This window comes from Kogia breviceps, chromosome 17 (genome assembly GCF_026419965.1).
Source record: "Kogia breviceps isolate mKogBre1 chromosome 17, mKogBre1 haplotype 1, whole genome shotgun sequence".
Lineage (NCBI taxonomy): Eukaryota > Metazoa > Chordata > Mammalia > Artiodactyla > Physeteridae > Kogia > Kogia breviceps.
Window position 1 is genome coordinate 27,163,617 of NC_081326.1, and position 21,866 is coordinate 27,185,482.

Sequence of the window (21,866 nt, forward strand, 5' to 3'; positions counted from 1 at the left end):
TACCCTTCAAAGTAGAGATGAGTGAGCACAATCAGGAACTCTGAGGAGTTTGTCATAACAGGAGAGACAGAGCATGTGAGCATGAAAGAAGCCTTGAAGACCATGTTAACCTTTGTCTTGAAAGCTCTGATGAGCCAATGAAAGATTTTAAGCAGTGGAGTGATGGGCTCAGATGTATGTTTTAGAATAATCATTGTGGATACAGTATGCATCAGACCCAGGTAGGAAGTCAGAGGGCAGACACTGATGGAGTGGAGAGGAAGAGAATGTGCATTTGCATTTATTCAGTCAAGAAATATTTATTGAATCCTACAAATACTCACGGAGTGCCAATGTTCTTGGTACACAATTCTTTCAAAGGCTTAGTTATGACGGAAGAAGAGAGAGAACTAGAAAGAGGTTTAAAAGTCAAGGGAAAGTTTCATACAGAAAAGTCTTAGACATGATTATGTGGAAGAGTTGTACCCAACAGAAAGGATGAGGTTAAAGATATGCCAGGGAGGGCCTTACAGGAGGGAGCAGTCAGTGGAGAGTTTCGGTTGCAGGGGAGCAGGGACTGCCAGCCTGAGGTAGAGGAAAACTAAAAAGCTTGGGTGTGGGTGTAGGTAATTTGTGGGGTTTGGGTGAAGCATCTGGCAAAAATTGTAGAAATCCATGCTCGATGACCTTTATTATCTCTCTAAAGTAGAGGAACAGGTCATATGATGAGTAACGTGGTCGTTACTGATTTCTATTTGCAGGGTGGCCTTGGTTCTAAAAGCAAGGCACAGAACCAAGAGCTCTTCTCCAGGCTAATTGACTCATTTGTATAAATGGGGATGGATAATAGGCCCTTCTTTATGGAACTGCTGTATTCATTAATTGCACAGACACATGTACTTGCTCAGTATTAGTTTTATCATTGTACTCTTGTGGGGTTGGGTTAGTGAACGTTTTGGTTACCACTAAAAGTGGGCTGGAACTCTTCTGGTATGACCATCTGCTAAATGCAATTATTTACTCTTGCAATGGGTTGTAAGTCAAATACTCAGCTAGGTCAAGGAGTATTTATTAACAGCCTCCTTTTGCCGTAAAGCGTTCAAGAAAAGAACGCCAGTGCCCCCAAGGACCTTACTGAAAGTCATGCGCGGGTCCGGCCGCGAACCGGAAAGTCAAGTCGGCAGCACCCACAACGACTTACTGAAGCCTCTTCCCAAATCTCGGCGACGGCCCCTCCCCTTCCACGGGTTCAGGCCCCGCCCCCTCCCTCCCATTGGCTGGCTCTCCCCCTCCCTCGACCGCTCCGAAGACCCGGAGAAGCGGAGTCTTCCAAAGACATCCTCGGGTCTCCCTCGCTGCGCATGCTCGCGGGAAGCCGGATTCCGGGTCCGGAGTTGGAGGCTCTGGGAGGCCGCGGCGCAGAACGCGGGGTCGAGCCGACAGGGAGGCGCGCGCTCCGGGCGCGGCGCGCTCCCGAGGAGGGAGGCGTGGGGTCGGCCGGAGGTGGCGCGTGGCCGGGGTGGGGGTGGGGGGAGGGTCGGGTGTCGGCGAGCGCGGCAAGCGGGTTCCGAGTGGCTGCAGGCGGCCTGGGCTGCCGGGGCCGACGCCTGGGTGGCTGTCGCCGCCGCGCCTGCTGCGAGATGGCGATCTTGGGCACGGAAGGGTGAGGGCGCCCGCCTGTGGAGGAGGCGCCGCTGCAGTGGCCGCCGGGCCGCCGGGAGCCGACGGTTTCGCGCCGGGTAAGGACGCCGCGGCGCTGGGCTAGGGGCGGGGGTCGCGGGCGGGGCGGGGGCTCGGGGGACACGGGCCGGGATCCTCCGCGGCGGTACCCTGAGCCCGGCACGGTCCGCCACGGGGCGGGACCCTCCGAGGGCAGTCGGGGGCCGTCCGCGCCGCCCTGCTGCCGACTCCAGCCCGGGGGCTGGGAGTTTTCTGGGGTGGGGTCAGGGGTCCTGCCCCGAGTTGGTCCTGGCACAGGCCGGAGCTAATGATACTGGAGCAAAGTGTTTCCGTGACTCGGCAGCCGCAGTTCTCAAGCTTCCTTCCCTTCTTTCTACCTTCCCTTCCTTTCTCTAACACCTCTCCAAAAAACCCCTAATATATGGACTTACTCCCAGTGCCCTGACTTTCCCCGCATTTCCACCGTCCCAAACCAAGGACTCTCCGCCTTAGAACGTCTTTTTCTGACATGTTTTTATCACTCCTGGTTATTCACTGACTCTGCAGCACCCCCCCGCCCAACACAACCCCCACCTCCACCTTTGTGACCTGGTAGGTCCCAGTGACCTTGCAGTTTTCACTAGTCCTTATCTAATCTGTGACTTGGACCTTCTCCTTTCATCCTTTAGACATTTAAAAAATTTTGTACTTTGCCCATTGCTTTTACAGGCTTTAAATGACTAGTCTTGTGCACAGCCCTTTCTTTGCTCCATCAATACGGAGTTGAGCCCCCTTTGCTCCCGCGATTATATGAAACCTTCATTACCAAAGAAGAGAAGTATCTGTTATTTTGACATTTTTACTCTTCCAGGATAAAATATTCTCCAGGGGCTTGATGTGGCTTTCTTTTTCTGTTTGATTGGTTTTTGTCTTTTTGTGTAGCTAGTTTGCAAAATGTGAGTTCCTGCTTTAAAATGTTGTTGGTAATAATAGTGTAAAAGAATAACGTCCAAAGTTATCGTCCCCCCCTTTGGTTTCTTTTGCCTGAAATACCTGGTGTACAGTTGTATGCAGGTTTCTGCAAGAGTTCATGCTTATGTATAAACCCTTTTTACCTGTCTCGTTAAGTCTCTGTACGTATTATGCAAGCGAAATGGACCTTTTAAAGAAGAAAAGCATTCTTTTATTTATGTGACTTGTTTTTACTCATAAAATAGATAATTATCGGTGGCTGAAATTATCACTTTTCATAAATGGTTAATATTTTTAAATTTGAATACTTAGTGGCCAAGTATTGGAAGCTCTTCAAATTGAGAAGTGTAAAGTATGTGGGGGAACAGATCTTTCTGAAGTGGCTTATTAACACTTTCAAACAGTTCTTCCCTTCAAATGCAGTTATGTGACCTATAACATAAGGGCTTTGAAAAGCAGTAACTAAAGGTTATGTTTTTGGAAGCCTGGTGTGCTAGAGGATGTTGCATGTAAGGTCTCTGCCTTCAAGAGATAGTAATCTGCTTACCCTGCGAAGGCTGAAATTTCTTCTACTGCCTTACACAGTTATTAAGCATCTGCTGCATGACTGCAGTGGATTTGGGGGAATATAAAGATGAGGGTGATAACAGTTTCTGCCCTCACAGACTAGTTAGGCAGGTAAGACTATACACAAATGCCTCATTTGTCTTTTAAGACATAGTTACGATTCATTCTGAATTCAGATTCAGAGGGGGTAGAGCTCACATCTCATAGGGGGGTTATTTCATGGAGCTTCTGGTTTTTGAAATCTTTGGTTTGAAGTATAACTATAGACTTTCGATAGGCTGGGAAAGGTAATCCAGGAAGAGAGAAGGGACTAAGAGAGCACAGAGTTCATACATTTAGGGAGAGGCAAGTATGTTTGGATGGAATATAACATATTTGTACCAGTATAATGGGTGGTAAAGCTTAAAGTAAAAATTTGGACCAGTTTATGGATTGCTTTTAGTGCTGGGCTTATGACCTTGGATTTAGTAGGCGATGAGGGTTATACAGATGATTTTTGAGTTGGGAATGAAACGATTAAACCTTTGTTTTCAGAGGATTAATCTGGCAGCAGCTTGTAGTGTGAATTGGAGTAGAGGGAACCTGGAGGTAGAAAGACTTCTTCATTGCTGTGGTCATAGGTGTGAGGGTCTGAACTCTGGTGGCAGTAATAGGAATTGAGGAAGGAAGTACAATAGACAGAATTTGATGATGAGAGAAAATGAAGAAAGTAAAAATAACTGAGATTCTGGTCCAGGTTGATTGGGAGAATAGTGGGACATTTTGAGCAACATCAATTGGAAGCTTTATCTTCAGCGTTATGTGTGTTACTTTACAGCGGTAGTTCTCAGCCTCTGGGGGATTAGTAACTCTTGGTGAAACTAAAGAAATCTGCTGGCCTGGAAAATTTCCATGTGCACCTGTGCTTTGTGGATATAATTTTAGGGGAGTCTCTGGACCACCTAAATCTCATCCGTGGAACCCAGTGGGTTGAAGCAGTGCTTAGAATTACTGGGGGCCTTTTAAAACTATTGAACCTTCAAATGCTTCCGTTTACCAATAAGAACCTCTGCTGTAGAGACATATTGTATGTACACCTAGAGACAGTATCTCCTTAGACTTGTGTTGTGGTTTACAGCTTACAGAGAATTTTGACTAACTTATCCTATTTGCTATTCTGTTACAGAACAGACTAGTCCAAGAGGTTAAATGATTTGTCCCAAGCATTTCAGTTGGCAAGTGGGTAAAGTAGAATCAGGAGTTGATTGACTGTGATGGTTTTCTTGTATGGAGATATGTGCAACAGATTTACCATCAATGGGATATAAGCACTGCCTTTAAGTGACCTCATCAGTAGGGACTAGATGATCCTGGGAGATTCCTTTCAGTTCTTAACATTTTGTGATTCTTGGGTTTTAGATTTTTATTGGACTATCTGTACCTTTCTTGTTTTCCATGTGCAGGAGAGCTGGTGAGGCTGAGCGATAAATTGGGTGTAGGGAGAGCAGATAGAAATACCAGAACAGTCATGTTCTCATTTATTTCCTTTGTATCTCAGTTTGGGTTGGAGAGGTGGGGCTGGAGGGGAAGTAAGTGAAATAAGAAACTTTAAGAACTTTTATCTTCTCTATTCAGGTATTCCCTACTTGAAAATACTTCTTCATTCAGGAACCCTTTGTCAAGTAAAAAGTAAAACTTTACAGAATAATGAAGTGCAGAGACCTAGTCAGTGAATTTTTTCATTGGATTAAGTAGCTAACTCTTCCTATTATGGTTAAAGCATAATTTGATTAGTAAACAGTTGACTTCTCTGCATCTATAGGATTGTCTTCCTGGTAGGGAACCAGAGCAGGTTATTACATAGTTATCTGTTATAGCTCTAGAAAGTCTGATTCTGTAATTATTAGAAAGGTTAGGATCTTTTTTACTCTTTCTGTAAAAATGTGATGTACTTATAACAAGCAGTAGAAGGCAATAAATTAGCCTTAATAGTGGTTTTTGAAGTAACCAGTTACTAATACATAGTGGAGGGAAAATGTCTAACAAAAAGCACATACATAGATGATTTTTTACTCTTTGCTGGTGTTACAGAGAATATCATATTTTATATATTACAGTATTTTACGCTTTTCAGCATGGTTGCATATATGTCATCATTTGATTTTCATGAAAATTGATCAGTAGGTGTGTAAGGAGATAATTCCTTTTTAGATGAAGACACTGAAGCTCAAAGAAATTTAAAAATGTAAAATTTCCAGGGTATATGGCTAGCAAGTGACCAAAATTAGAACTATAGCTAATACCTATTTTTTTTTGTTCCTGAGTCAGTATTCTTTTCCCACCAACTCTTCATCTAAAATGGGAATTTAACTGAAGGCTCTGTGTGAGAAGTTTGAATTTACCTGTTTGGAATCTGTTAAACTTTTTTTACTGTGTAGATCTGTGTAGATCTGAGCTTGTTTATTTCCTCCTTTGTGTGAAAATGTACCTCATTGTGTGAAATGTACCTCACTGTAGTGGCTATCGTAGGTAAATTTGAAAATTTTAAGTATTTATCACAGTTATCTTCCCATCAAGGAAAAAGCAAAAGGTGATTTCTTGTCTGCAAAAGTACATTGGTGAAATGTAGGGATTAATACCTTTTTGAAAATTTGTTGATTTTTAATTCAGGTGTTTTTACAGATGAAGTTTGTTCATTTATAAAAGTTTAGTCTGTGAAAATTTGTATTTTTGGAGCAATCAGCATCTGATTTTCAAAAGTACATATCATGATATTCCGTGGTTTTTTACCAGTACATAAAAAGCCTTATCATTTAAAAAGAAATTTACCTTAAAAAGCTCTTAGTATACATTTTTAATTCATATGTTTAAATGACTTTTTTTGGAGTATGTTTTGTAAAACCATTTGTCAGATAGTTTCTAAGGTATAAGAAAGACCAATATCTGTCTTGATGTTCCTTAAATCATTTGTTCATAACCCATCGTGGCGTCCCTGCTGCCTGCCATTACACCCCTCCTTTTTCCTGGTTTTTTTTTTTTGTTTTTTTTTTTTTTGCGGTATGCGGGCCTCTCACTGTTGTGGCCTCTCCCGTTCCGGAGCACAGGCTCCGGACACGCAGGCTCAGAGGCCATGGCTCATGGGCCCAGCCGCTCCGCGGCATGTGGGATCTTCCCGGACCCGGGCACGAACCCGTGTCCCCTGCATCGGCAGGCGGATTCTCAACCACTGCGCCACCAGGGAAGCCCTTTCCTGGGTTTTGAACAAATTAGGCAAAAAGACAAGGAACCAGGTGAGCATTGTTTTGGTTATTTATTGCTGTGTGACAAAAAACCCTGAAACTAAGTGACTACAACCAGGATTTTTGGTTTTTTGTTTTGTTTTGGTTTTGGCTCACAGGTTTGCTCTCCTGGGCTGGGCTTATTTGGGCAGTTCTGCTGGTTTTGCGGGTGGTCACTTTAATAGCTGGCTTTCAGCTGCATGCTAGTCTTCTCTTTCTTTCTCTCTCTCTTACTCTTTCTCTTTTACCACGTAGTCTTGTCTCAGGGCCACTTCTCTCCATGTGGCCTTTCCAGAAGGATTGCTGGCCTTCCGTGGTGGCTTAGGGCTTCCAGGAGTGCAAAAAAGGAGGCAACCAGGCCTTCTTAAGACATAGGCTTGGAACCAGCATAGCCTCATTTCTGCCACATTCTGTTGGTTAGAGCAAGTCACAGGTCCAGCCCAGATTCAAGGGAAAGGGACTAGACAAATATGTGAATACCGGGATTACACCACACAGCTGTATTACCCTAAAATGGGGCTTCTGGAGAACTGTTTTGGAAGAGGAGACTTGAGCTGCCTGGTACTTTTAGTACTTTGAGTCTAGGCCTGTCAGAGGGAAAGCTGAATCTAAAGTGCAAATGATAGCAGGTTTGGCTTATTACACAAATAGGCATAGTCGGCACTCCTGGGGTAGAGAAGAAGAGAAAGTTTTGGGTCTCTGGGGTTTGACCCAGTATGCTACCATAATGGGGCAGGATTGACTTGCTGTACTTGAGGGCAAGAAAGTGCAGGACCCAGAGCCCAGGCTGCTCTGAAACGGTTCACTCTGGCCTTGACTAGCCTTGAGCAAACTGGTGCCTCACAAATAGTATTTGCTGTTTGCAGTGTCTGGGAAAGTTTGGGATAAGCCACCTTTCCTTGGGGAAGAGTCATTATAGTGGAGAAAATATTCTTTCCTTGTGGAGACTGGAATGGAAGTCCTGTCTACTTAGCGAAATGTAAGGAATGAGGCAATGCTCATCCTTCCCAGGAACAGGTAGGTTCATTGATTGCTAGCTGGTGTTTTCTCACCTTATCATTATCTCACTGTCACTTTATCTCAGTAGTACCTTTTTTTTAGTTCAAGTTATATGTTGAGTAATGTTATGGCTAACTGTGGAATGAAGAAAATGTGTGTTTTGTTGTTATTACATTATAACTTCTGAGTGGAATAATGAATCAATATATTTCATTTAAAGAATTTAGATTTGGAGCATTTTTGAATTTTGAATAGATTAAAAGATGGATCCCTGCCTCCTAGTGCAAATCTCTTCGCAAATTTCTGAATATAGTAGGATGTTGGCTGTTGTGGGCAGGACTTGGTGATTGCGTGTACTGAGAAACATTATTTATATAAATAGGAGAGGCTAGGGCACAAAGAAAGGTGTAGATAGAGTTACCTTAAGGTGTTTTCTTCATGGCTCTCCTCCCTGCCCTAAATTACAGGAGTGCTTTAAAAATGTACTAGCATTAACAGAATTGTAGGTGTGATACCTTTGTAACTAAGAAAAACAAGATCTTTTGATAGCGTTTAGTATACCCATAATTAGGACTACATAGGATGAGTAGCAAGCAAACTGACTTGAGTCCTGACTTGAAGTAGGATATTCCTGTTACACCTTAGCTCCAACTTGCCAAGATGAACTACTCTTTGTGTTTAGTTAGCGTGGGGAGGAGAATTAGTCAAATGAACTTGCTGTGTATAAATTAGGTCATACTTTATCTTAGAAGTAAATAAACTACATTGTTCTGCTCTTAAAGTTTAAGAATTAAAGGCATTCCCGCATGTGGGTCAAGAGCTGTAGCTTTAAAGTCTGGCACAGCTGCCTTCTGTCAGTGGTGCTTAATAGCAGTGTTGCCTCAGTTTCTTCTTCTGTAGAAGGTAAAGAATATCTTCTGTATTGGATTTTTGTAAGGATTCATTGAAAGAATGTTTTAAAGCAGAAAATGTGATCCCTTGAACATGAGCAGCCCTTAAGTCATTTTATTGCTCTTAGTTCATTATTGTTAACAAGTTGAAAATTCAAACAAGTAGTCCAGTTTTCTGTGAGCCACTCATTTCTCAAGGACAGATGTAGTTTAGTTTGGCATGAGAAGAGCTGCATATCATATCTCACCTCTTAGCTTAAAAAACAGGTTGCCGAAAGGTTAAGAATGACTCTGAGAAAGATACTGACTCAGCATGGCTGCAGTTATCAGCTGGTGATGGTTTGGCTGTACAGTCGGGGAACAAGAAATTGTTAACACTGTCATTGGATGAAATACGGGGTGGATAAGTCTTTGTCAAAGTGCAGTCCCTGCATCATGGTCATCTGGGATATTGGTTAAATGTATAGATTCTTGAGTACTCTTCAAGATCTATGGTCTGGTCCTTGACAGTGGAGTTCAGGAGTCTTCATTTTTAGTAAATACCTCAGATGATTTTATACACATTAGTTTGAGAACTGCTGGTATAAACTGAATCGGTAATTTGGGGTTCTGGTGTTCTCTGAGACCATTTTTTAAGCTACACTGTTCGATAAATACACACGTATAATGTAAATACAAAGGGAGCTTAACATCTGAACCTTTCACATATTTAAAGAGGTTTAAGATAATTGCCAAGGACTTGATCCAAACTATAGAAACGTGATACTTGGTGATTACAGTAAGAAGTAGGCAAGAGAAGTAACCCTGCAAGAGGCACCCATCAGGACTCCTTGTTCAAAAAATTACCCTGTACTTCTACAAAATACATTTTTATGAATGAAGATGTTTCTTTTTAAAAAATGCTTTAGCTGAAACAGTTAAGTTAGATATTGGATTATTTATCCGATAATCTTATGCTTTTTACTTAGTTAAGATAAGCTACTCAGAAATAGAGATTTTGATTGAAGTGTGTCTAATTTGGTTGGATAGGGACCATGATCTCTCTTGTGGGGAAAAAGCCATTGCTTAGAATAAGGATATTGATTTGAGAAGAAAGTCATAAGAGAAGGTTTAAATTTTAGATCGATCAATCCAAAAGAAAAGAAACAAAACCTTGAAGCTTATTTTCTCTAACTTTGGCTTAGGGCAGTGGTAGTGACAGCCTGCATCTCTGTCACTTCAACCTTCCTCAGTCCTGTGATCATATCTGTCATTGGAACGGCAGATCTTTAAATTGGGGCTGTACTTGGAAAAACTTAACCTATGTTTGTATCAACCATATTTTTATTGTGTTAGTACATTTTGTGGTAAAAAAAAAAAAAAAACCATGCTAAACCTATCATTCTTTCTAAATTTGAGGAGAAAGGATTAGTTGGCATTTGTTTGTTTTCCCTGGAAGAAAAGCAACAATAAACTCATCTCTTTTTGTCCTTCGATTAGATATGAATACCCAGAATGGAAAGTGTACATCATACTCAGGAATTTCATTGTTCTACATTAAAATGTTTGGTAATTATAATTTGTTTTAAAACTTTCTTTGTGATTTAATTTTCCTGTGAACTATTAGCTGTTTAAGAGCTTAGGCCTTCAAGTAAGACAAGCCTAGACTTGATTTCTGGCACTTACTTATTGGCTAAGTGATCTTGGTAAAGGTAACCTTAGATTAAGCCCTAGTTTTAGCATATATAAAGTGGATATTCACATCTAAAATGGTAATAATAATACCTATTCATAGATTTATTGCATGGCTTAAACCTAACACTTAGTATTGAGTAAATAGTCACTAGGATGGGTTTATAATACCTTGTTTTTGGTGTCAGATGTGTTACAGAAATAATTCTTTTTTAAAATTTTAGAAACGTAATACACTTCACATTTTGTGTTACATAAAACCCCTGTCGGGCTTCCCTGGTGGCGCAGTGGTTGAGAATCCGCCTGCTAATGCAGGGGACACGGGTTCGTGCCCCGGTCCAGGAAGATCCCACATGCCGCAGAGCGGCTGGGCCCATGAGCCATGGCCGCTGAGCCTGCGCGCCTGGAGCCTGTGCTCCGCAACGGGAGAGGCTGCAACAGTGAGAGGCCCGCGTACCGCAAAAAACAAACCAAAAAAACCCCAATGAGGTCTTAGGGCAGCACTCTATGCTTTCCTCGGCAATTGTTTAATTATGGATAAATAAGGACAATAAGTAGTCACACATCTGTTCAGATGTTGCTGCCAAGTGAGTTCAGGTCAGTTTAGTTTTTGTCACCATATGAGTTAAGAAGGAGCTTTAAGTTTGTATAGTTTTTGGAGTTTTGGATTTGTGGATTGTGTTCCTGTGTTTTAAACTTGAGAAGAATTACATTATTCTAGGAATAAAGTCTTAGCTGTTTAACTGATTTTCTCATTTTGGAAAGTTTCTGTGTATTTTGGATTCTAATATTTTCCTCTAAGAATGGGGATATGAAAGTTCATACTTAACAGCCTGCTTTAAAATGCTTAGGAAGAGTATTTGTAAATAGTAAATTAATATTGTGTTTTGTTACTGGAGTAGTTTTAAAATATCTTGAAATTGTGTATTTACAACAAAGAATTTAGAAGTACTATACTCCTCTCAAGTGTGTAAATGTAATTTTTTTTAACATCTTTATTGGAGTATAATTGCTTTACAGTGGTGTGTTAGCTTCTGCTTTATAACAAAGTGAATCAGCTATACATATACATATGTTCCCATATCTTCTCCCTCTTGCGTCTCCCTCTACCCTCCTTATCCCACCCCTCTAGGTGGTCCCAAAGCACCGAGCTGACCTCCCCGTTCGATCCAGCTGCTTCCCACTAGCTATCTATTTTACATTTGGTAGTGTATATATGTCCATGCCACTCTCTTACTTCATCCCAGCTTACGCTTCCCCCTCCCCATGTCCTCAAGTCCATTCTCTACGTCTGCGTCTTTATTCCTGTCCTGCCCCTAGGTTCTTCAGAACGTTTTTTGTTTTTTTTTTTAAGATTCCATATATATGTGTTAGCATACGGTATTTGTTTTTCTCTTTCTGACTTACTTCACTCTGTATGACAGTCTCTAGGTCCATCCACCTCACTACAGATAACTCAATTTTGTTTCTTTTTATGGCTGAGTAATATTCCATTGTATATATGTGCCACATCTTCTTTATCCAGTCATGTGTCAATGGACACTTAGGTTGCTTCCATGTTCTGGCGATTGTAAGTAGAGCTGCATTTTGGTACATGACTCTTTTTGAATTATGGTTTTCTCAGGGTATATGCCCAGTAGTGGGATTGCTGGGTTGTATGGTAGTTCTATTTGTAGTTTTTTAAGGAACCTCCATACTGTTCTCCATAGTGGCTGGATCAATTTACATTCCCACCAACAGTGCAAGAGGGTTCCCTTTTCTCCACACCCTCTCCAGCATTTATTATTTGTAGATTTTCTGATGATGGCCATTCTGACTGGTGTGAGATGATACCTCATTGAAGTTTTGATTTGCATTTCTCTAATGATTAGTGATGTTGGGCATCCTTTCATGTATTTGTTGGCAATCTGTATATCGTCTTTGGAGAAATGTCTATTTAGGTCTTCTGCTCATTTTTGGATTGGGTGGTTTTTTTGATACTGAGCTGCATGAGCTGCTTGTAAATTTTGGAGGTTAATCCTTTGTCAGTTGTTTCATTTGCAAATATTTTCTCCCATTCTGACGGTTGTCTTTTCATCTTGTTTATGGTATCCTTTGCTGTGCAAAAGTTTTTAAGTTTCATTAGGTCCCATTTGTTTATTTATGTTTTTATTTCCATTTCTCTAGGAGGTGGGTCAAAAAGGATCTTGCTGTGATTTATGGCATAGTGTGTTCTGCCTGTGTTTTCCTCTAAGAGTTTTATAGTGTCTGGCCTTACATTTAGGTCTTTAATCCTAAATGTAATTTTCATCTGATTCTTACTGTGGATGTGGGGAGTTTGCTTTGTATCACTTTGCAGCTTGGGCATGTGATGGAAGTGCTTCTTAACCTGCTGTCCTCTGTATTGTTGTGGAAGTATGGTAGAAAAATGTTGGAGCTTCTCAGAGGAATTGAGAGTGTGACTGGGGTGGCGGTGGTGATGGGAGGGTGTTAGGAAGTTATCAGTTATTGGGCACTTTCTATATTCCATTCTAGAAACAGTTCCGATTTCCTGGAGTTAATGTTAACACTTCTTTTCCCCTTCACAAAACGGAGGTGGTGTCTTCATTTTACAGTAAGAAAACAGACTCAGAGAGGTTAAATACACCTGAATAGTAGAATTGAAGTTTGGACCTAGGTTTGTTCAACTCTCTTACATTACCCAACATGCTCTTCTCACACTAGGGATTGGCACTTTGGAATTGAAGAGTTAGCAAATCTCCATGGCTACTTAAATGCTGGAAAATTAGAAGCCTTAATATATTTAGAAACAATCAGGACATGTTTTGAGGCGAATGTAACTTTGGGTCATGATATCCTAGTGACCAATGCAGTGTAGAAGAGTGCTGGCCTTGTCAGCAGACCCAGGTTTGGCCTGACATTAAGAAGCTTTGTGTCCCTCAGTGAGTCTCTTAATCAGCTCTCGGCCTCAGCTTCAGCTGTAATTCATGACTCTGTGCTTTCTGCTGCTTCATGAGATGTAGCAAATACTATGTATTTGAAGAATACCAAACCTTTAAAATTTTTGGATTTGAAGGAAAAAAGTCTGGTAAGCACATATATTATATTATTAAATACCACACTTTGAAACAAATGACAGATTATTTATGGAAATATTTGTGTCATTTTGAAATATGAGATGTTACATGATGTAATTACATGAAATTTGATCTTTGCAGAGTGAGAATGTTATGTTGCCCTGGATGTTTTTCCCAGAATACATGGAAATGATTTATTAAACACAGCCTGAGCAGCCTACCTTCTTCACTGTTAGTGTGTTTATGCTTTTACGCATTCGCTGTTTTAGATTGCTTTCTCAACCTTCAGGAAAAACGTTTTCAATGACCTAGCTTACAAGCCCCACAAAACCACCCTACTCCGAAGTTGCTTAAATGATAAAAGAATAAAAGAATAGGACCATCAGATTGGTACAGCAAACTCCTTATTTTAAGGTTTGGGTTTAGCTCAGCATTTCTTTTTTATATTGTTTTTGTAGCGCAAATGTAGTGAAAAGAGCATTGGCTTTGAGCCCAGGAGATCTGGGTTCAAAATCCTGACTTTCACCAGTTTTGTGACCTTGGGCAATTTACTTAAATTCCTGAAACCTCCTTTTTCTTACCTGTTAGTAGAAATAATGACTCTGAAGGGTGATTGATAACATTAGAGATAGTTTTTTTTGTTAACGTGACTGCCAAATAATTGGAGCCTAATAAATGGTCACTGTGATTTTTTACTATTTTTGGAGTCAGAGACCTGATTCAGATTCCAGGTTTAAGATTGGCCCTGTTTCTGTGTCACTTAGGCACCACACGTAAGTGCTGCCAGCCCCAGGTAGTTACGCTCTGTCATCTTATTCTTCTGCTTAGGGAGTAGTTACGCAGCTCTTTTTACATGTTAACTTAAGTTGATTCTATAGGTCTGGAACTCAAGTTTTAAGATGCTGTTATTTGATTTTTCTGTGTAATTGACATTATATAAGCACCACAGGAATGGGAAACCTGCCTTCTACTGATACTTGCTAAGGTATGGGGAAAATGACCAACTGCAAACATGTTCTGCTTGAAAAGCTTTGGTAATTTGCCATTATAAACATAATGTTGTATATTATAAGAAATTGAGAAATTATAGCAAATTAGAAAAGAAATGATTTCATTCTCATTTTGGTATAGTTTACTTTTGTTGATGGAAATACGTTTTAGTATCAATTCTTTTAAAACAGAGAAATAGGAATTATCTCTCTAAATTAAGAATAATCATGAAAAAGTTAGTCAATGAATAAGTAAAAATGTAATTTTATTATTTTTTTTATAACCTGAGGAAGGAAGGGGATGGAGCAGAGAGGGAAGGAAAGATTCCTGTGATAAAAGACAGTGATAGTGCCAGAGTCCTGTGTTTTTGTTTTGTTTTTAAGGACTGTAACTGTTTAGCTTGAAAATTAGAATAGTTACTGTTAAATTTGATGAATATATTTTCTTCCTCATTAATGTTTTCTAGTAAATAGAGTACAAGCATTTTTTTATATCCTTTACTTGAAGTGGAGGAAAACTATTAATTTCATGTTTTGGAAAGTTGGTATAAGTTATTCGATTATATTTTTTAAAGGTGCATTTTATGGAGCAACATCACCATCTTGTGGCCTTCTAGAAAATTGTTGCCAAAGGTATGTTATAAAAACCACAAGCGTAAAATTAAATTGTTCTCTGATGTTGGCCAAGGGCTCAATCAAATTTGTATTCAGCAGTTCTTACTGTAAATGGGAGGTGGGAGTTAGAAAATAAAATGATTTGTACACTAGGATTTCAACTTTAAAAATATCTGTATTGGAGGAAAATAATGGTACAAAACTGGAAACAGTTGTGTTATTAGGTTGATGCAAAGATTGTGAATGGTTGTTACTCTCACGTTTTCATGAAATATGCAGTGTTTATAGTCAAGCAGTTCTAAGCTAGAAAATCTCAATATGTTCTGTCCTCCACTTCTTAATCAATAGGATTGCCAAGGCCCAGAGAAGTTTAGATGCCCTGTCTCATTCAGCCATTTAGTGAGACTGTTTTCTAGAGAAGTGTTTTCCAAGCTGGTGACTCTTGGAGGAATATTTTCTACATGAATTTTTACACTTTTTTCCCTCATCTTGATGGTAGTTTTAAAAGAAAAAAAAATCAATTTGAGAAGTACCGTAGTTCATTTAAAAGAGCACCTAAAAACTAAATGAGGCTATTTGGTTTTAAGCCTGTGTTTACTTAGTTGTTTTTAAGATTCAAATCGTTGACAACAAGTATCCAAATATAATCATCTAAATAGTATTAAACTCCTGTGTGCCAGGCTTTGAGGGAGACATGGTGGATATAATGGCCAATGGCCAGGATTTGTCCTTTATGCTTGGAATTTATAGTCTAGAATGCAGTGAGAAAAATAAAGCTATTTTGATGAACACAAAAGTTTGAAATCAGGGATTCTGGGTAAAAATAGCTGTAACTTATGGCAAATACTCATATTTACCATGTATTAGGCACCGTGCAAAGTGCTTTTGGTACTTTTTCTCAGTGTCAACAATTTATTTTGGAATTTTGCTTTCATTTTTGCATATGCGCACAAATATGTATTTGTGGAAGGTCTGAAACACCTCTGTGGACAGTACAAGTGGTTTGGCTCTTAATGGGTTTGGTAGGCTTTTGTGCCTTGGTCTTGGTATCTCATCACCATTTATAACATTTCTGTTGGGAAAATCTGTACCGTGTTCTAAGTAGCTGTCTTTCCCCCAGACGTTGAGAGTCCAGTTGATGTATAATTTAGGGATTAATTTAAGACTTCTGAATTATTTTGAATATTTAGTTAGGGACAGAAAGTGTCCAAGTTTAATGAGCTTTTCTCTTGTATATATACTGTTGGACATTTGAGTATTTAATAAGTCCAATAAACATTTTAGGTAACACTTATCCTTTACTTTTGTATTGGACATTTTTGTATTGAGCCTTTATTGTGGGCTGTGGAGATAAAATCACATTGGTAAGGTGGACGTGGACTTGGCGCTCAGAATTATCAGAGCAAAGATGGGAGAGGGTATAGGTGGTTTATCCTACCTGTATAGGATTTTCTTTATAATATTTTAAAGTTTTAGCTCTGTGCTATATAGGTACACTTTTTTTTAAACATAACTATTCTAACCATTTTTACAGGTTATATGTTTTATTGATTGTGAATCTTCATTTAACACACTTTAAGTATATAGTAAGGGCTGAGCAGTGGGCTAGGGGCTGGAATTATAAAGATGAGTAGTAATAAAGAAATTTCTGGTGTAATGGGGGAGATAAAGAAATAACATGGCTGTAGTGCTCTGTTTGCTTGAGCTGAATCGTTAGGGATGAATAAAAATTAGGTAGATGAACAGTGGGAATAACGCGTAGGAAGTCACGGGTGCCTGGATGTGTATGTGAGAATCACTTGGGGCCCCTGGTGGAGTCCCCAGGTAATTCTGACATGCAGCCAGGTTGAGGAAAACTGGTAGTGGATTAGAAATATGTGTCATTAGTGAGCTTTGGGTAGAGAGCTTTTTTGGAGAATACCAGTTATTTTGTTTTCTCTAGCGGAATTTTAATGAACAAAGGTGGCAGAGAGTGTGTGTGTGTACGTAATGCATCTGAATAACCAGAAGTAGTTTGATTAGTAGCTAGAGTATGCCTTTTTCTCTTCTGGATCCTGTGTTCTAAACAGCTCTAACATATCTTTGCTTCTAAACGTGAACTGTAAAGATGAGTTGGAAAAAAAAATCACACATCTGTGGGGATTGGTGCCGCTACTGACCTGGGCCCAAGTCTCTGCTCTGTCTGCCTTGAATTCCTTACCTACCACATCCCTGTTAAAACAGGGAATTTGGTCTCTGTTTATTGACCATGGTGTTCCCAGTGCCTCCTTCACCAAAGGAACTGGCAGGGAAAACCTCCTTAACTTTCTTTCCGACAGTTTCAGAGATATCTGCACTTTCACTCATTCTTTTCTCTTTCTAGTCTCAGTGTTAAGAACTATGTCTGTACCTCTGCATTAAATTTCAACCAGTGGGCTTCCCTGGTGGCGCAGTGGTTGAGAACCCACTTGCCGATGCAGGGGACACGGGTTCGTGCCCCGGTCCGGGAAGATCCCACATGCCGTGGAGCAGCTGGGCTTGTGAGCCAGGGCCGCTGAGCCAGCGCGTCCGGAGCCTGCGCTCCCCAACGGGAGGACCACAACAGTGAGAAGCCCGCGTACCGCAAAAAAAAAAAAAAATTTCAACCAGTCCTGACTTCTCAGAGATCTTGTCTTAGTAATCATTGCCTTTTCTGTGATGTCAGCTACTTGCTGCCTGAAAGCATGTTCAAGTCTCTTCTGTCTTCAAAAACAAACCTATGTACACCTCCCTTTAAGGCTGTATCTCTCTTCCTATACAGTCATACATCTGAACAAAGGTTTCTGGCTGTTCATTTACTTCTGAAGCCTCTGGCCTCTGGGCCCCTACCACTCCATTAAAATTGCTCTTGCTAGGGCTTCCCTGGTGGCGCAGTGGTTGAGAGTCCGCTTGCCGATGCAGGGGACGCGGGTTCGTGCCCTGGTATGGGAAGATCCCACATGCCGGGGAGCGGCTGGGCCTGTGAGCCTTGGCCGCTGAGCCTGTGCCCCGCAACGGGAGAGGCCACAACAGTGAGAGGCCTGCGTATCGCAAAAAAAAAAAAAAAAAAAAAAAATTGCTCTTGCTTAAAGGCCTGGTAACATCCATACAGTCCAGTCTCTTTTTACTGATCTTACTGGGGTACTTGGTGGGCCTAGCCACTCTTCTTTTCCTTGAAATTCTTTCTTGAAATTTTCTTCAACCCTGTGCATGGTCCTCATCTACTGTTCAGCCTTTCAGTATTGCTCTTCCCTGCTAATTGTATGCAACAGGCCTTTCCTGGATGAAAGACCACCTGGCGCAGCAGGCGGCTTCAGTTCACTCTTGCAGTTCACTTTTGAACTCTGCTTACCTTTACCTCCAGTATCTATTTTCTGAGCTCTGTTTCAGTCAGTCAGTAATACTTTTGGGGGGCCTTCCCTCGGCCAGGCTTTAGCCTGGGTTCTAGGAATGAATAAGATGGAGTTGCGTGGGGTTGGAGACAGAAGTAAGAGGATAAGATAACTGAACATAAATCATTGAGAATGATAAAATAGGGTGAGGTGGTAGAGTTGAAGGAGTGAGGCTTTGGCTGTGCCTGGGCTGACTGGAGATTCTTTCTGAACGGGTCATACTTGAGTGGAGCCCTAAGGCTGAGAAGGTAGCCAAGGGACTGGTCAGATGGAGCAGTGAAAACAAAGGTCTCTCAGCAGCACAAGGTATTCAGGTTAGGGATGGCAGGAATGCCAGTGAGAGAGAAAAGAGGGGAGGAGAGAGGTAAGAAATGGAGGGGTAGCAGGTCACATGGGGCCATGTATGAGTTTGGATTTATTGTAGTTAAAATGAGAGAACATTGGGTGTGAAACAGTTTTTGTGACGCCTACTGTTTGGAAAGCCCACTCCGACCGCTGATGGAGGATGGGTATGGGGTGGGGTAAGGAGTCGAGAGGTGGTGGGAGCAGGGGGACCACGTGCCTGTAGTTTAGATGAGCTTGGAGAAGAGGGTAGTGTTGGGGCTGGTGAGAAGTACTCTCCCTTGCTTTTATCCCTGCATCTGACTAGTCCACCAGTTATAGATTCTGGTCCTTAATATCTCTGCTTCTTCCTCTATCTCAGGCCATTTCCAGCCTAGCCCACTTTCAGGCTACCTTCACAACACTGTTACAGCAGTTTTTCCGAAATGTAAGTGTGTTCCTTCCCTGCTGAAGATGCATTGTCTCTCTGTGGCTTTCTTAGTGCTCCTCATGGTGTAGCTTCTTTCTGCTTTAAGCTTTCATCTCTTGCAGCTCTCTCTCCACATGCTTCCCTGAGCAGAACTACTTGTGTTTCTGCTGCCCCTATTGGTGGTCTCACTTCCCTGAGCACAGAAGGTCTCGATAGCACTTCTTTCCTCTCATGTTTACAGTGCCCATGCAAGAGTCCTCCACAACTCATGTCAACTGTTACCATCTCTCAGAAGCCTTTCCTGACACCTCTTCACCTGTCCCACAAAATCTGATTTAGATGCTCCTTTTCTGTTCTACTGTAGTATTCTCTGCATAGCCCTGTCAGTGAGCTTGAAGCTGCTGATTTCTTTGTCTGTTTCCACTGCTAAATTATAGACTCACTGAGGGCAAAGAGCATATCTTAGATCATTTTTGTATTCCTAGTGTTTAACACACTACCTGAAAACATGCCTAGTAGATACACATGCTGAATGACTTAAATAAGAAAAAATGTTAAAAGAAGTGCTTGTTTTCTACTTTGTTTATTGATCAGCTCTTTTTTGCCCCATGGTAAATTGATTCTCTTTTACTGGAAGGATTAGAGGCTTGAGTCAGGATTTCATAGGGAGTGGGTGGAGGCCCAGTCTGTTTATTGAGTGAATCCTTATCTGATGGTGCAGAGAGGTCCAGGAGAGAATGGGTGTGAGGTGGCCACTGTTTGGTCATGGAAGAGGAGGGGAGATAATTTCAGTAGAGAGGTGAGGGCAACCAAATTGCCTGGGGCGGAGGAGTGAGTAGGAGGTGAAAAAGAAGGTTGGCTTTTCTTTCTTTCTTTTTAATTGCTTGTTTTGTCTTCTTGTTGTTTGTTAATAATACACAAACCCCAACTCTGTTTGGTGGCCAAAAAGAAGAGGGTATAAATGTGGGGAGGGAGTATATCTTAGGAGGTGAAAGTTGTGTAGGTACTTGGTCACTTTGGGAAATAGGAGGGTATACTTCATATTCAGAGACTTATACTAGGACAGGGTTATATAGTATAATTTTTTAAGAATCTCCATCAGAAATTATTTAAAATAAGATAGATGGCATGAGTGTCTCAGAAGGCTGAAGTGTTAGGTTTCTAAGTAACCTCTGTATTCAGAAAAATTAGCTGATAAAATTGCAATATAGTAATAAGACTGTGTTTTTCTATAAATGCTTTACTTTTCATTCTCATATTTAATATTGTTTTTTCATGTTGTATTCTTAATAATTTAGCATTTATACAGTACTTTATAATTCACAAACTGCTTATATGATACTAATTTCTTCTAAGACATCTGCTGCTGAGAGAGGTTAAGTTACTTGTCCAAGGTCATGTCAATTTATTTATTAAACATTTGTGTGCCAGGGACTTTTCTTAGTGATTTGTCAACATTAGCTCATTTAATTCTCTCAATAACTCTGTGAGGTAGGTACTATTGTCTTTGTCATTTTATAGGTATAAAAACTGAGGCACTGGGACTTCCCTGGTGGCTCAGTGCTTAAGAATCCTCCTGCCAATGCAGGGGACACGGGCTTGAGCCCTGGTCCGGGAAGATCCCGCATGCCGCTGAGCAACTAAGCCCGTGCGCCACAACTACTGAGGCTGCGTGCTACAACTACAGAAGCCCGTGCGCCTAGAGCCCGTGATCCGCAACAAGAGAAGCCACTGCAATGAGCAGCCCACACACCGCAATGAAGAGTAACCCCCCACTCGCCCAACTAAAGAAAACCCATGCGTGGCAATGAAGATCCAACACAGCCAAAAAATAAATAAAATTAGAAAAAAAGCAACAAACAAACAAAAAAACCCTGAGGCACTGTGGGGTAAAGGAGCTTGCCAGTAGTGGAACTGGGATTTGAACCCAGGTAGTCTGACTGTAGAATTTACTCTCTCAACCACTGTTATGCTGCCTCTTAGTAAATGTGGGAGCAGAAGTTCAAATCCAGATTCACACTGGACTCTGGCACATGATAGTTTCTTCTTTTCAATTATTTGTTACTGCCCCCACCCCACCTGTCAGCCAGGCTGCAGATCTTCTATAAGCAAAAACTTACTTGTTGACAGGATCTGACTTGGGTTTCTTTTAATTTCTAACATTACTAGATGTTGAGAGTTTTTTTTTATTTTCAGTACGTGGGCCTCTCACTGTTGTGGCCTCTCCCGTTGCGGAGCACAGGCTCCAGACGCTCAGGCTCAGCGGCCATGGCTCACGGGCCCAGCCGCTCCGCGGCATGTGGGATCTTCCCGGACCGGGGCACGAACCCGTGTCCCCTGCATCGGCAGGCGGATTCTCAACCACTGCGCCACCAGGGAAGCCCGAGAGTTTTATATTAACTTTGCAGTAAATGTAATTTAAAAAAATTTGCCAACCTCTGACTTGGAAAGAGCAAAAACCAGTACTTCTGTCAGATCAGAATAGAAGTATCTTTGGTATATGATCTCCGGACTGGCCTTTACTTTGGTATGTTGTAGTTACTGCTAGCTTAGCCTCCAGTCCTCTGTCCAAAGTCTATTATTAATTATTTATTGCTTCTCTGGGAAGGAATTTGCATTCTGTATCGACAAGAAGACCTTGTAAATTTTGCTGGCTTGAAGTTCACATGAAACACGTTTTATTTGAAAGGGTGGGTTGTTAGTTTTGCTTTGGGTAGGTAATTGTAACTATTGTTAATTGGGGGCAAATACCTTGATAGGAAAATCAGAGCAAGTTAAGTTGCTCTGATTGTGTTTTGTGCTGTGACTGGAGCCTTACTGTGATGGAAAGCTGTTTTAAGGCAAAGAAGTAGGTAGAATTTAAAATACCCAGAATCAAGAATTACCTTGGTTAGAATTAACAAGAATGAGGAAGAGAACTGAGTAAGTAGTTTGACCAGCTATTGGATGTGAATTTTTAGTGAATAAGTAAATTGCAGGAAATAAACTAGGAAATAAATTGCAGGGAATTAATGGGCAGCGGGTATAAGGGTGTGTGCCGTGATAATTTGAGGAGGCATAAGGTTAAATTCA

At 41.1% G+C, this 21,866-nt stretch overlaps 1 protein-coding gene and 1 pseudogene across 6 annotated transcripts in view; one reads left to right on the forward strand and one right to left on the reverse strand.

Moving 5' to 3' along the window:
* Positions 1-1,228: 1,228 nt before the first annotated feature.
* Positions 1,229-21,866, reverse strand: part of LOC131743782 (eukaryotic translation initiation factor 4B pseudogene) — a 32,495-nt pseudogene continuing 11,857 nt past the window's right edge.
* The window catches only part of WWP1 (WW domain containing E3 ubiquitin protein ligase 1), a 122,974-nt gene continuing 102,554 nt past the window's right edge, over positions 1,447-21,866 (forward strand). For 2 of the 6 annotated variants that reach the window (XM_067017546.1, XM_067017545.1), the window contains exon 1: positions 1,503-1,718. The gene's annotated coding sequence lies outside the window, so the exon portion shown is untranslated. Of the gene's footprint in view, positions 1,719-21,866 lie in introns of all 6 variants that reach the window. The other 4 variants (XM_059043562.2, XM_067017542.1, XM_067017544.1 and 1 more) reach the window with 4 other exon arrangements.